The sequence below is a fragment of the Coregonus lavaretus genome (genome assembly GCF_964263955.1).
Source record: "Coregonus lavaretus genome assembly, contig: HAP1_SCAFFOLD_2687, whole genome shotgun sequence".
NCBI classification, from domain to species: Eukaryota; Metazoa; Chordata; class Actinopteri; order Salmoniformes; family Salmonidae; genus Coregonus; species Coregonus lavaretus.
Genome location: NW_028157388.1, coordinates 41101 through 55269, shown reverse-complemented (window position 1 = coordinate 55269; position 14169 = coordinate 41101). Strand labels below are relative to the sequence as shown.

Below are 14169 nucleotides of genomic sequence, written 5' to 3'. Positions count from 1 at the left end.
AAACTTTTTTTTCTGCTTTTCGGAGCGTCACTTCCTAGTTCCTACTCTTGCGGCTGAAATCATTGCATGATGATTGTGAATGTATAGCGTATGCTTTATTATGAGTTGTTGCAATGCAACTCAACTAGGCACATCTCTTCATTCATTGTTGTGGAAGTAATGCGACACTCGACAGAGAGTAAAAATGAAGGCTGTCTACAATTTATGAGAAACCATACAGAGTACACAGATATCATATTGGGTGAGGGCGCACACCATTTTTAATACTTAGCGTACGAAAATACCCTGGCGTACTCCCTACTGTAGGCGGCGCAATTGCTTAATCGCAAAGAGTTGAGGAAAACAATGGGTCAACCACCACCACCAATCGCGGCTTAAACACAAGATTTAATAATAATATGCCATTTAGCAGACGCTTTTATCCAAAGCAACTTACAGTCATGTGTGTATACATTTTTACGTATGGGTGGTCCCGGGGATCGAACCCACTACCCTGGCGTTATAAGCACCATGCTCTACCAATTGAGCTACAAAGTACCACATTATGCCCTTTTAAATCAAAATAACGTTTACTTCTGCTATTTTGATGAGAGAAGATTCCGCATGTGCTAAACTTCCGGCCTGGGATGTGTAGCCTTCTCCCAAGCTAATGCAATAAGGTCTGACCACAAATAGAACAATGAGCAAAAACGTTTGGTCTGACTGCGACCCGTGTCCAGGAAAACTCCAGGGAAGAATCGCCCAGGGAAACCAAGCCCCCTCTTTGTCGCCACGACTGGTTTGTTTACATAGCAGGTTAGGATCATTAACGTAGCATGTTAGGAGAACTTACGTAGCAGGTTAAGATACTATGGTTATCGGAGTCATGGCTGAACAGGGACATGGATAATATAAATCGAGCTCTTTTTTCTATGCATCGGCAGGACAGAACGGCAGATTCCGGTAAGATCAGGGGTGGTGGTGTATCTTTATTGACAACAGCTGCTGCGCGATCTCTACTATTAAGGAAGTGTCGAGGTTCTGCCTGAGTTAGAATACCTCATGATGAGCTGTAGACCATACTATTTAACAAGATATTTTTCATCTATATTTTCGTTGCTGTCTATTTACCACCACAATGCTGGCACTAATGCCACGTTCAAAACAACTGGGAACTCGGACAAATACGAGGTGAAATCATGACGTCAGGGATCTTTAGGTCGGAAAGTCAGAGCTGTAGAAAGAGGCCCGAGTTCCCGAGTTGGAATTCCGAGGTGGATGACCGTTCAAAACGATGTTTCCCAGTCGGAGCTCGTTTTTTTTCCAAGTTCCCAGTTGTTTTGGACGCACTGAAGTCGGAGAGTTCCCATGTGAACGCGGCATAAGGAGCTGTATAGAGCCCTAGCGGTCAAACAGGGAAACATTTTGCATTTTAGTCATTTTAGCAGACGCTCTTATCCAGAGCGACTTACATTTACATTTTAGTCATTTAGCAGACGCTCTTACCCAGAGCGACTTACAGTTAGTGCATACATTATTTTATCGAACCCACAACCCTGGCGTTGCAAACTCTACCAACTGAGCTACATCCCCTGCCGGCCAAATCCCTCCCCTACCCTGGACGACGCTGGGCCAATTGTGCGCGCCGCCCCATGGGTCTCCCAGTCGCGGCCGGCTACGACAGAGCCTGGATTCGAACCAGGATCTCTAGTGGCACAGCGTTAGACCACTGCGCCACTCGGGAGGAAACGGTTCCAATCGTTTTTCCCCGATTCATTTCTCACATAGGGGATTTTAGAAACACTTAAAATAAGGGCTGTGTTTCGTGTAGGCTTACCCGGGCGTGTTGTTTTGATAACCATGTAAATCTCTCTTGGACAAGGTGACATAGTCATTTTAAGAACTCTACCTACATGTACATATTACCTCAATTATCTTGAGTAACCGGTGCCCCCGCACATTGACCCCCTGTATATAGCCTCACTATTGTTATTTTTACTGCTGCTCTTTAATTATTTGTTACTTTTATTTCGTATTATTTTATATTGTATTTTTGTATTGTATTCTTTCTTAAAACTGCATTGTTGGTTAGGGGCTTGTAAGTAAGCATTTCACTGTAAAGTCTACACCTGTTGTATTCGGCGCATGTGACAAATACAATTTGATTTGATTTAATTTTATCAATATATATTCGGCTCAGAGGAAGGCCCAAAAAATTGTCAAAGACTCCAGCCATCCAAGTCATAGTCTGTTCTCTCTGCTACCGCACGGCAAGTGGTACTGGAGCGCCAAGTCTGTGAACAAAAGGCACCTGAACAGCTTCTACCCCCAAGCCATACGACTGCTGAACAGTTAATAAAATGGCTACCCAGACTATTTACATTGACCCCCTTTATTATTTATCTGAATTGTTTTGCACTGACTCTATGCACACTCACTTAGACTCTACCCACACATACTACACTGACACTCCCACACACACGCAGACGCTCTTATCCAGAGCAATTAGGGTTAAGTGCCTTGCTCAAGGGCACATCAACAGACTTTTCACCTAGTCGGCTTGGAATTTGAACCAGCGACCTTTCGGTTACTGGCCCAACACTCTTAATCACTAGGCTACCTGCCACACACACACGCATATTGACGCCACACAAACACTCACACATAGACACGCTTTCACACTTCATATACACTGCTGCTACTCTGTTTATTATCTATCCTGATTGTCTAGTGACTTTTACTCCTACCCACATCTACAGTGCATTCGGGAAAGTATTCAGACCCTTGACTTTTTCCACATTTTGTTACGTTACAGCCTTATACTAAAATTGATTAAATAAAAATGTTTCCTCATCAATCTATGCACAATACCCCATAATGACAAAGTGAAAACAGGTTTTCAGAAATGTTTGCAAATGTATAAAAAATAAAAAACTTTGCTATGAGACTCGAAATTGAGTATGCTCCCTCTAATACTCTCTCTCTCCCTCCCTCCCTCCCCTCCCGGAGGACCTGAGCCCTAGGACCATGCCTCTGGACTACCTGGCCTGATGATTCCTTGCTGTCCCCAGTCCACCTGGTTGTGCTGCTGCTTCAGTTTCAACTCTTCTGCCTGCGGCTATGGAACCCTGACCTGTTCACCGGACGTGCTACCTTGTCCCAGACCTGCTGTTTTCAACTCTCTCTTTCTACCGCACCTGCTATTTCAACCTATGAAAAGCCAATTGAGATTTACTCCTGATGTACTGACCTGTTGCAACCTCTAAAACCACCGTGATTATTATTTGACCCTGCTGGTCATCTATGAACGTTTGAACATCTTGGAGAAAAACTGGCCTTAATGGCCATGTACTGTTATAATCTCCACCCGGCACAGCCAGAAGAGGACTTGCCACCCCTCGGAGCCTGGTTCCTCTCTAGGTTTCTTCCTAGGTTCCTGCCTTTCTAGGGAGTTTTTCCTAGCCACTGTGCTTCTACATCTGCATTGCTTGCTGTTTGGGGTTTTAGGCTGGGTTTTCTGTATAGCACTTTGTGACATCTGCTGATGTAAAAAGGGATTTATAAATACATTTGATTGATTGATTGAGCTCAGGTGCATCCTGTTTTCATTGATCATCCTTGAGATGTTTCTACAACTTGATTGGAGTCCACCTGTGGTAAATTCAATTGATTGGACATGATTTGGAAAGGCACACACATGTCTATATAAGGTCCCACAGTTGACAGTGCATGTCAGAGCAAACACCAAGCCATGAGGTCGAAGGAATTGTTTGGCTGCCTGGCCAAACTGAGCAACCGGGCGAGAAGGGCCTTGGTCAGGGAGGTGACCAAGAACCCGATGGTCACTCTGACAGAGCTCTAGAGTTCCTCTGTGGAGATGGTAGAACCTTCCAGAAGGACCACCATCTCTGCAGCACTCCACCAATCAGTCCTTTATGGTAGAGTGGCCAGACGGAAGCCACTCCTCAGTAAAAGGTACATGACAGCCCGCTTGGAGTTTGCCAAAAGGCACCTAAAGGACCCTCAGACCATGAGAAACAAGATTCTCTGGTCTGATGAAACCAAGATTGAACTCTTTGGCCTGAATGCCAATCGTCACGTCTGGAGGAAACCTGGCACCATCCCTACGGTGAAGCATGGTGGTGGCAGCATTATGCTGTGGGGATGTTTTTCAGCGGCAGGGACTGGGAGACTAGTCAGGATCGAGGGAAAGATGAACAGAGCAAAGTACAGAGAGATCCTTGATGAAAACCTGCTCCAGAGCACTCAGGACCTCAGACTGTGGCGAAGGTTCACCTTCCAACAGGACAACGACCCTAAGCACACAGCCGAGACAACGCAGGAGTGGCTTCGGGACAAGTCTCTGAATGTCCTTGAATGGCAAATAGGGCATGGAGATTATTGTAAGAGACCCTTCAAGCCTTGGTAGTCTGCCCTCTAGTGGATGACGTGTCACATAGCTTGTGGGAGGAACTGAGCGAGTATCGGTAAAGTTAATGAGACACTATTTTGTTCTTTGTCGTTCAACTCAGGAAGTAAACTGAAATTCCAATCTTCATTCAATAGTAAATTGGACCCCAACCCTGATAGATTCCAGATTAATGCCCTATATTTGCAACCAGTGTTGGTCTGAAAACTCCCCGAAATTATATCTGCATTCTAGAGATAAAATACAACACAAAGCTGCCCAAATCTACTTATCAGTAGGGAATAACCTTCACCAGTGCAGGAAATCAGTGCAAGGAAATCACACAATACAAACAGGATAAATAACTAACCAGCATAATAATAATACAAATCTCAGGTGATTTCACCCTAGCTATTATTTAACGTTCATTTTACGTTAATTTTGAAAACCACAAAAAAGTATTGATTATTTAACAGGATTTGAGTGGATGGATTCACCACTATGAGCTACTATGGAATATATATATTTTAAAAATGTGTTGTCATATAGCCCGACCCAAAACACAGCCTATTGTTCACGTCCTCCCATTCCTGAGAAACAGCTGATATCTTTAGCCAGAAGATTTTCAAAGAGCAACAAAATAAAAAAAACAAATGTAATAATACTTTAAAGAAAATTATAATTTTCTTGTCAAATATTTCTGTAGTTTGCCATAGCTACAGAATATACAACGATTACTAATATACTATTAAGGGTTAAACAAAATGACCTATGTAAATGTTAACTGTTGCAAGTGTCAGTTCAATTTGCTGTGTCATCACGGTCTGATAGGCATTTACTCGTCACAGAAAAACTCCAGAGGCCAGAGCAGGACTTTGGCAGTGGTGATGTGTGTGGCAGTTGGCCAAGGCAGCACTTTCAATAACTGCTACAAATCAAGTCTCAAGTGGTCAACTAATAATACAATTTTTACCACAGCAATACAGCTGAGAGACAATTCATCATACTGTCTAAGTCAGCCTTCTCCTATTGAGAAACCGCAGTCATGTTGGCTGAACAAGCAATTCTATCCACAATATATATTTTCTCTGTTCTTCACAATATATACTGGTCTAGTGACTTCACTGTACCAAGGAGACCTTCATAGCTGTGACTATGTCTAGGGATGTGGTCTACACATGCTATACACTAAGATACATATGAAACAACTCTACTCTTAAACTATTTAGAAATGTGGAAAGTGGAAAATAGAAGAGTGATGGAGTGGCTGTGAAGGGAGAGCGAGGAGAGTGCACAAAGCGTAAGAGTCTGACTTAGTCTGAATGTGGAAAAGAAGAATGGATAGATAGTTATTGTAAACTAAATACAAAGATGTGGCTCAAAGAGAAGTCCGTAGTAGAAAGTCAAGAACAGAAGTGCAACTGTCAAGAGGCTGTTGTTGTCGTGCTGTCGTCACGGAGATGGGGGGCGGGGCCCATCCAGGGGCAGTAGACCAGTAGCAGGGCGAGCCCTACTGCCCACGTGCGGACCGGGGACAGGGAGAAGGCCAGAGGTCTGTATGTCTCCAGCAGGAAGTAACAGGAGTATCCCTGCCAGGCCAGCAACAGCAACATGGCTGTGTGCACCCCCAGAGTCTTCCACCGACAGCCCGGACGGAACAAGTGCTAGCGGAAGGAGTTGCCACGACTACGCAGGTGAAGGCTCTAGCACAGGTGTTGAATAAGATCACCTGTTGGGAAATATGAGAGAGAGAGAGAGAGAGTTGGTGAACTACAGGTAACCCTTTAACTGAACTAGAAGCACTGCCTTGTAGTCTTCCACTGTATCTGTCTGGTAGAACTTTACTAAAAGCCTGCAAGCATAATGCCCTATAATGCAGGTATATTGCACTGAAAGACTTGCCATAAGCATGTATGACCACCTTATAATGTCTTATTAACGATCATGATTAAATACCAGCCTCCTCACCTGCACAACCCCAATGACATAAGTGAGACTTCCCTCGATGAAGTGTCCGTCGATGAACACTCCGAAGTCAAAGCAAGCTCCGCTGTGGCCATCAATCAACTCTCCTATGAACCAGGGGCCTACAGAGAGTGACTAAATGGATACACACACGTGGTGGACAGACGCACACAGTCTGTCCCAATTGGCTTGCTTCCCCTTGGCCCTAACCCTAAGATGTTTGGAGATCTAAACGGGCTGGGTAGGTAGTTGTAGCAGGATTACAGGTTTACACTTTACAAGATCTATAAACATTGAAAGGGCAAGGGGTAGGGAGCGAGTTGAGACCGGCTGACAGGGTGGAGAGACAGGTAGAGTTTAATGGATGGTTGTCCTCTGGACCCAGTAGGAGACTCACCTAAGGCAGCGCAGAGGTTGAAGAGCATCAGAGAGTAGTAAAAGGTGTCTGCTTTACTGACCAGGTGCAGGGACAGACAGGCCCAAGAGGTCAGACTTGAAGACGCTGGGAGACACAGGAAAACAGTTAAAGAGATTGAACTGGATCTTAAGCACTTACAAATTCCTAACATATCCCAGCTAGCACATTTGGTTCCTTGGAATGTTGTGGGAACGAACATTTTTGGTTTCCCATTGATTCTGGGAATGGAAACATTCTGAGAACGGAAGTGAAAATGTAGCCTGTTCTGGGAACGTTCATTTTTAGGTTGCATGGGGGGTTCTGAGAACATTTTACTTTGGTTCCTTGAATGTTTTCCTGGGAGGTTTTATTAACACTTTGAGAATGGAATTTATGGGTTATTTCGAGGTTTTTGAATAACTTACTTAAAACTTTCACTGAATGTTTCAATAAGCCTTTTAATAACAGTCCTAGCTTATTTTGGGTTAACTTTTTATTTTTATTTTTTACACCTGGCCTATCAGAGGGCAAGATATTGCTTACACCTATCCAATCCTCTCAAGAGAGGCCTAGGTTTTAATTTGGGATTTATGGACTGTCAGGCCAGGGGGTTTAGGGTTGAGGAGGACACAGAGGGGGCACCTGTCGGCTGTGCAGTACAGACGTCAGGCCCCACAGGGTGTGCAGGTGTTCACACAGGTACGCTACAGCCGAGCTCCACGCACACAGGCAAAAATGACATGGTTGTTATAACAACCATAACACTTCCATAGTTACCAGATAGTAACTTGTTTCATGAGGTATTCTAACTTTTAGAAGTTATTCTTTGTCCAAAACATATCCATATGGGATTAAATGGAAATTATGTGTTATATGGGGTGTTGATGTTAGAGATGTGCCATCACACATCAACAGAGAAACAATAGGACATACAGTGACAAGGAGAAGAACCAGATTTACTTAATAGAAACGTAACCCACAAACATTATTCTGTTACCTAAGCACCCCTCACAACCACACACACACACACACACACACACACACACACACACACCCACACACACACACACACACCTTTGAAGTGGTATAGTGGCCAAAGGTCCATCTGAGTCTGTCATGTATGGAGTTGCATAAAGACATACTGTAGTTATTATGCAGATAGGCTGTAATGTCTCAGTCTTATGTTTAAATGAATGACATGGAGTAGGAATAGAGTAAAGTGGAGTAGAAAATGTATTCAGTTGTGTTGAGCTAACCTGGTCCCAGATCAGTTTGTGCTGTACAGCCAACTTCTATGGTTGTTGTCATGCCAAACAGATCTGGGACCAGGCTAGTGTTGAGCTGGTTGTGGGCATCGTGTACCTGGTTGAGAATGCCAAAGAAGTTGTACGGCCGCTTGGGTCCAGGGGTATTGGAAGCATCAGCACAGATGAAGGAATAGTTACCGAAGGGGGTCTTGTGGAGATAGTGGAAGGAGCCCACCTTCTGATTGGCTGAGTACTTCCTGGGTATAACAGGCAACATTATTATGTGACTGAGTTGGTGACAGCATACAGTGTGCTGCTCTCAACACCTCTGCCTTGTTTTATGATGGAGAACTGTCTTTTACTGTAGAATCTAGCTTGTAAACTGTATGTGTGCATCTATTTCTGGCTTTAGATAGCTCTTTAGATAGCTCAGATAAATAAATACTGTAAGTCTCTTGTGCTCATGTTACACAGACAAGCGAACACAAAGAGGCAACTCACACTCCCACTAGCTACACTGGTGGCTATGGTTGAGTTTACACAGGAAGCCCAATTCTGATCTGTTTTCCACGAATTAGTCTTTTGACCAATCACATTAGATCTTTTCACATCATATCTTTTTCAGAGCTGATCTGATTGGTCAATAGACCAATTCGTGAAGAAAAAAAATCTGAATTGTGCTACCTGTGTGAACACAGCCGTAGAGAGCTGGTTGCTAGAAAGCTAGACATATACATGTTGTATTGTAGATATGTATTGGTGTAATAATGTTATATGATGTACTGCTTTATCTTTTGTTATATTTGTAATGTAAGTGCCTTAATGTGTTTGGACCCCAGGAAGAGTAGCTGCTGCCTTGTCAGGAACTAATGGGGATCCCTGATAAATACAAATACAAATAGTTTGTATAGTCTCTGAACATAAATCAAAGTGACACACGTCATATGGCCTACTGTAGCCTATATCTTTGACACATTACATTTACATCTACATTTACGTCATTTAGCAGACGCTCTTATCCAGAGCGACTTACAAATTGGTGCATTCACCTTATGATAGCCAGTGGGACAACCACTTTACAATTTTTGTTTTCATATTTTATTTTTATTTGTCTTATTTTTTGTTTAAAATAGTATTTTATTATTTTAAAAATATATATATTAATTTTATTAGTTTATTATTTTTTGTTATTTTTATTTTTTCTATTTTTATTTTTAGTGTTTTTTTTTTTGAGTATATGTTTAATTTTCATTTGTTTTATATATATATTGTTGTTGTTTTTATATTTTTGTTGTTTAGTTATTTTTATGTGTTTAAAAAATATATATTATTATAATAATTATTATTATGACACATGTAAACAACATTCATTCCAGACATAGCAGGCAAGAGTGAATACTGACCTGTAGTAGTTGTTGATGCTGTCCAATGAAATTATATTGAAGGCATCTGTCAGAAACATAATAAAAACAGGAATGTAAGTTAGAGAGACCTTGCAAAACATTATGAACACATACCAGTTTCACATAATGATCATGGATCAACAAACAGAGAAGAGGTTTCCAACTAAATGAATGGTACAACCTCTCTTCTGGCAAAGCCTCCTTTAAGGGTTTCTGACCTGGATATTAATTCCCAACTCAAGTTTATTGATGAATATATATCCTTACCAGAAACCACAGGAACTCACATTGCCTAACAAATGTAATGCTGCTACAATCTAATCTGCCCTGAACTAATGTCTACCAGAGAATTTATATTTGAAGCAGCTTCTAACAATTGGTTAAAGTGGACAGTTAGGCTGTAGGAGATATGTTATTTCAACTCTAATAGTGTTTGTAATTCAATATCAATGGAGGGGCATTAAGCAGTGAAGTGACTGACTGCTCAGCTTTGAGGTAAAATGCACAAAGAATGCACATATCTGTAGGTATGTGGTGTCTTTACTTTATTCTAGAATATACTCTAATCAACTCCCTATTCAACAGATTGGCCATGTACAAATCTAGACATTTATGGACCAATTCCATACCAATCCCTCAACCCTGTTAATAGGACCTTCTTGATTTCCTCTTTATAGAAATCAATACGTGTAAGAGGATATGAGAGGAAGCTTCTATTAGTCACCATGGTTTCAGCAGATGTGGATCCATTTGTTGCGTTCCAGCACCTCTTCAGGATGTTGTGATAGGCCTGCCACTCTACCTCATGCTGCAGGGAGCCCACCTTGCTCTCCGTCTTCGCATCCGTCAGGTCACCTGTTAGGCGGACAGACAGACTTCTGAGAAATAATAACTCACTTCAGGTTCATGGTTGCTCTTGTAACATTTCAGCAACTCAGCTAACTGTAATATTGGAGGCTGCAACAAAATTAATGAACAAGAAGCAATGCTTGATTTACCTGTTGCGAGGACAAGAACAGGTTGAATCACTTCAATGGTATCAGTACAGAACGTCTCGAAGTCTGGAATGCGTTTTTTGTCTTGGAAGCAGGTGATATGAATGTCAGACACCTTTGTGCGTAACAGGACAGAATTCCACTTGGTGCACCCCCTCTATTCAACAGACTTATTACCTACACTGAACAAAAACATAAACGCAACATGCAATAATTTCAACGATTTTACTGAGTTACAGTTCATATAAGGAAATCAGTCAATTGAAATAAATGCATTAGGCCCTAATCTATGGATTTCACATGACTGGGAATACAGATATGCATCTGTTGGTCACAGATCTTTTTTTTTTAAAGGTAGGGACGTGGATCAGAAAACCAGTCAGTTTCTGGTGTGACCACCATTTGCCTCATGCAGCGCGACATGTCCTTCGCATAGAGTTGATCAGGCTGTTGATTGTGGCCTCTGGAATGTTGTCCCACTCCTCTTCAATGGTCGTACACGTCGATCCAGAGCATCCCAAACATGCTCAATGGGTGACATGTCTAGTGAGTATGCAGGCCATGGAAGAAGTGGGACATTTTCAGCTTCTAGGAATTGTGTACAGATCCTTGCAACATGGGGCAGTGCATTATCATGCTGAAACATGAGGTGATGGCGGCGGATGAATGGCACGGCAATGGGCCTCAGGATCTCGTCATGGTATCTCTGTGCATTCAAATTGCAATCAATAAAATGCAATTGTGTTCATTGTCCGTAGCCTATGCCTGCCCATACCATAACCCCACCGACACCATGGCGCGCTCTGTTCACAACATTTACATCAGCAAACCACTCGCCCACACGACGCCATGCCATACATGCTGTCTGCCATCTGCCCGGTACAGTTGAAACCGGGATTCATCCGTTTCACTTCTACAGCGTGCCAGTGGCCATTTATGGTGAGCATTTGCCCGCTGAAGTCGGTTACGACGCCGAACTGCAGTCAGGTCAAGACCCTGGTGAGGATGACGAGCACACAGATGAGCTTCCCTGAGACGTTTCTGACAGTTTGTGCAGAAATTATTCGGTTGTGCAAACCCACAGTTTCATCAGCTGTCCGGGTGGCTGGTCTCAGACGTTCCCGCAGGTGAAGAAGCCGGATGTGGAGGTCGTGGGCTGGCGTGGTTACACGAGGTCTGTGGTTGTGAGGCCAGTAGGATGTACTGCCAAATTCCCTAAAATGACATTGGAGGTGGCTTATGGTAGAGAAATTAACATTCAATTATCTGGCAATAGCTCTGGTGGACATTCCTGCAGTCAAAATGCCAATTGAACGCTCCCTCAAAACTTGAGACATCTGTGGCATTCATTGTGTTGTGTGAAAAAACGGTACATTTTAGAGTGGCCTTTTATTGTCCCCAGCACAAGGTGCACCTGTGTAATGATCATGCTGTTTAAGCAGCTTCTTGATACATTTTTGAGAAATACGTTTTTTTGCCTTTGGAACATTTCTGGGATCTTTTATTTCAGCTCATGAAACATGGGACCAACACTTTACATGTTGTGTTTATATTTTTGTTCAGTATAGTTAAAACAGTGTTCAAAGTCTTACAACCTGCTAACCTCCAGGGGATCGGTGTCCCGTATACGGGACGGTTGAGCTAACGTGCGCTAATGTGATTAGCATGACTGTTGTAAGTAACAGCAAACTTTCCAGGACATAGACATGTCTTATATGGGCAGAAAACTTAAATTATTGTTAATCTTACTGCACTGTCCAATTTACAGTAGCTATTACAGTGACCAAATACCATGCTATTGTTTGAGGAGAGTGCACAACAACAAAAAACGTATCACGGCAACTGGTTTGATACATTCACCTCTGAAGGTAAATAATGTACTTACTTCATTCATTCAGAGATAAAATGTAGCATAGTTTTGTTTGATAAAATCAATGTTTATATTCAAATGTAGGAACTGGGTTCTACAGTTTGAACCCCTGCTGTCTCTGGCGTCACACCACCCCGCCGGCCATCTAGATGTGTGAAAGTTAGTGTATAAACTAATAATCCATCATGTATGACATTCCTGGGAGTGTGTAAACTTACATTTTGTATTACCATATGATTTTTGTATGTTCTCTATAGTTATGTACTTGAAAATGTATCAATTGACCAATTCGGCACATTTGCCATCAAGTGGCCAAAATCTAAATTGCGCCTAAACTGCAATATTATATTATGGCCTTTCTCTTGCATTTCAAAGATGGAACAAAAAAATAAATTAGAAAACGCATGTTTTTTTGTTTGTATTATCTTTTACCAGATCTAATGTGTTATATTCTCCTACAGTAATTTCACATTTCCACAAACTTCAAAGTGTTTCCTTTCAAATGGTATCAAGAATATGAGTATCCTTGCTTCAGGTCCTGAGCTACAGGCAGTTAGATTTGGGTATGTCATTTTAGGCGAAAATTGAAAAACAGGGTCCGATCCTTAAGAGGTTAATAACAGTGGCTGGCTCGCCTGGCTGGTGCAAACTTTGCTTTGTCCATGCATGACAGTACAGCACCCAATAAGGCAACTAACTGGTCTGTCTGTGACCGCATTCAGTGTAGCTTTTTACAAGGCAAGCCACTATTACCAGGCAATCACATCTATTAGCTTGCTTGGGCTACTTAGCTACTCGCTAATAGCTGTCTCTGCCAGTCAGTGACAATTGACAGTGACAAGTGAAGTGGCAGTGACAGCCATTAGCTAGCCAGTTAGCAATTAGATAGCAAATTGAGTAAGCAGCTGGATCCACTCACCTGCACGAACCAGAATATGTTATCCAAGTCGCCGCAGGGATACAGAGGAAGACTGGTCCTACTACTAGCTTCCTCTCCATCCCCGCCGCTAGACTGCCGAACACGTTTGTGGTGCCAAGCGGTGTCATAGCTCTCCAGCACCCATGAAGCTAAGCACGCAAGAGCCAGTCGGACAAGAACTAGCGCTCCGAAGAGCTTGAGCATCCTGTAGTGACGAGAGAGCGGTGGGAATCTACTGGACAGAATACTGCCAGGACTGGAGAGAGCAACATGAACACACAGTAGGCTAGCTACATTAGCTACTAGCTGGCCATTCAGACCGTTTGATTTCCATTGGCGATCACAGCTAGATCGAGGTAACTGTTACACACGAAACAACTCCTCTCAGATTATGTTTTGAGGTAGCTAAAAGGAAATGCAACAGAGTTGTATACTGTACTGTCTTGTGCATGGATACGTAATCGATTAGTGCTATCCGTGATCCTTGAGACGTCCCTATCCTAAACCCTAACCTTTACTCTTACCGTAACGATTTTAAATTTAAACTTCAATGTGGTATGGACGTCCCAAGAAATCCCGGATTGCAAGGACAGTACGTCATCGCTTTATGGATCACTCCTAGAAATCCCTGCGTTGTGCCTTTAATGAAAATCTATGCACAAATAGGAAGGTGTAAGCACGGTGAGAAAACCTGGCACATGTAATAGGTCAACAATAATCAAGTGGCAAGAATTTGACCCTAACCCTATATGAGCAGTTTTGAACATCCTCGTCAAACTCCTTTGAAGTATTTACCCCCAAAAATATATATTTCTAAGCTGTCAGCAAATGCTCAGTGAAATAGCGGTTATTAATGCAATATCTTAACATGTGGTAGAGACAATATCAAAGCACACAACGCTGCCATATCTGGATCTTCATTGATGAAAATAATTAAATGAAAATACACCAGAATAGAATAGAATAGAGGGGGTGAAATTGTAATA

At 42.4% G+C, this 14169-nt stretch overlaps 1 pseudogene across 1 annotated transcript; it reads right to left on the bottom strand.

The window, feature by feature from the left end:
* Positions 1 to 708: 708 nt before the first annotated feature.
* LOC311125489 (transmembrane protein 62-like) lies at positions 709 to 13387 on the bottom strand (annotated as a pseudogene). The gene is made up of 9 exons: positions 13184 to 13387; positions 10398 to 10509; positions 10124 to 10254; positions 9400 to 9445; positions 8006 to 8253; positions 7370 to 7483; positions 6750 to 7106; positions 6356 to 6474; positions 709 to 6116 (listed from the first exon to the last, which is right to left on the bottom strand). The product of its transcript is annotated as a transmembrane protein 62-like (transcript).
* Between the last annotated feature and the right edge of the window lie 782 nt (positions 13388 to 14169).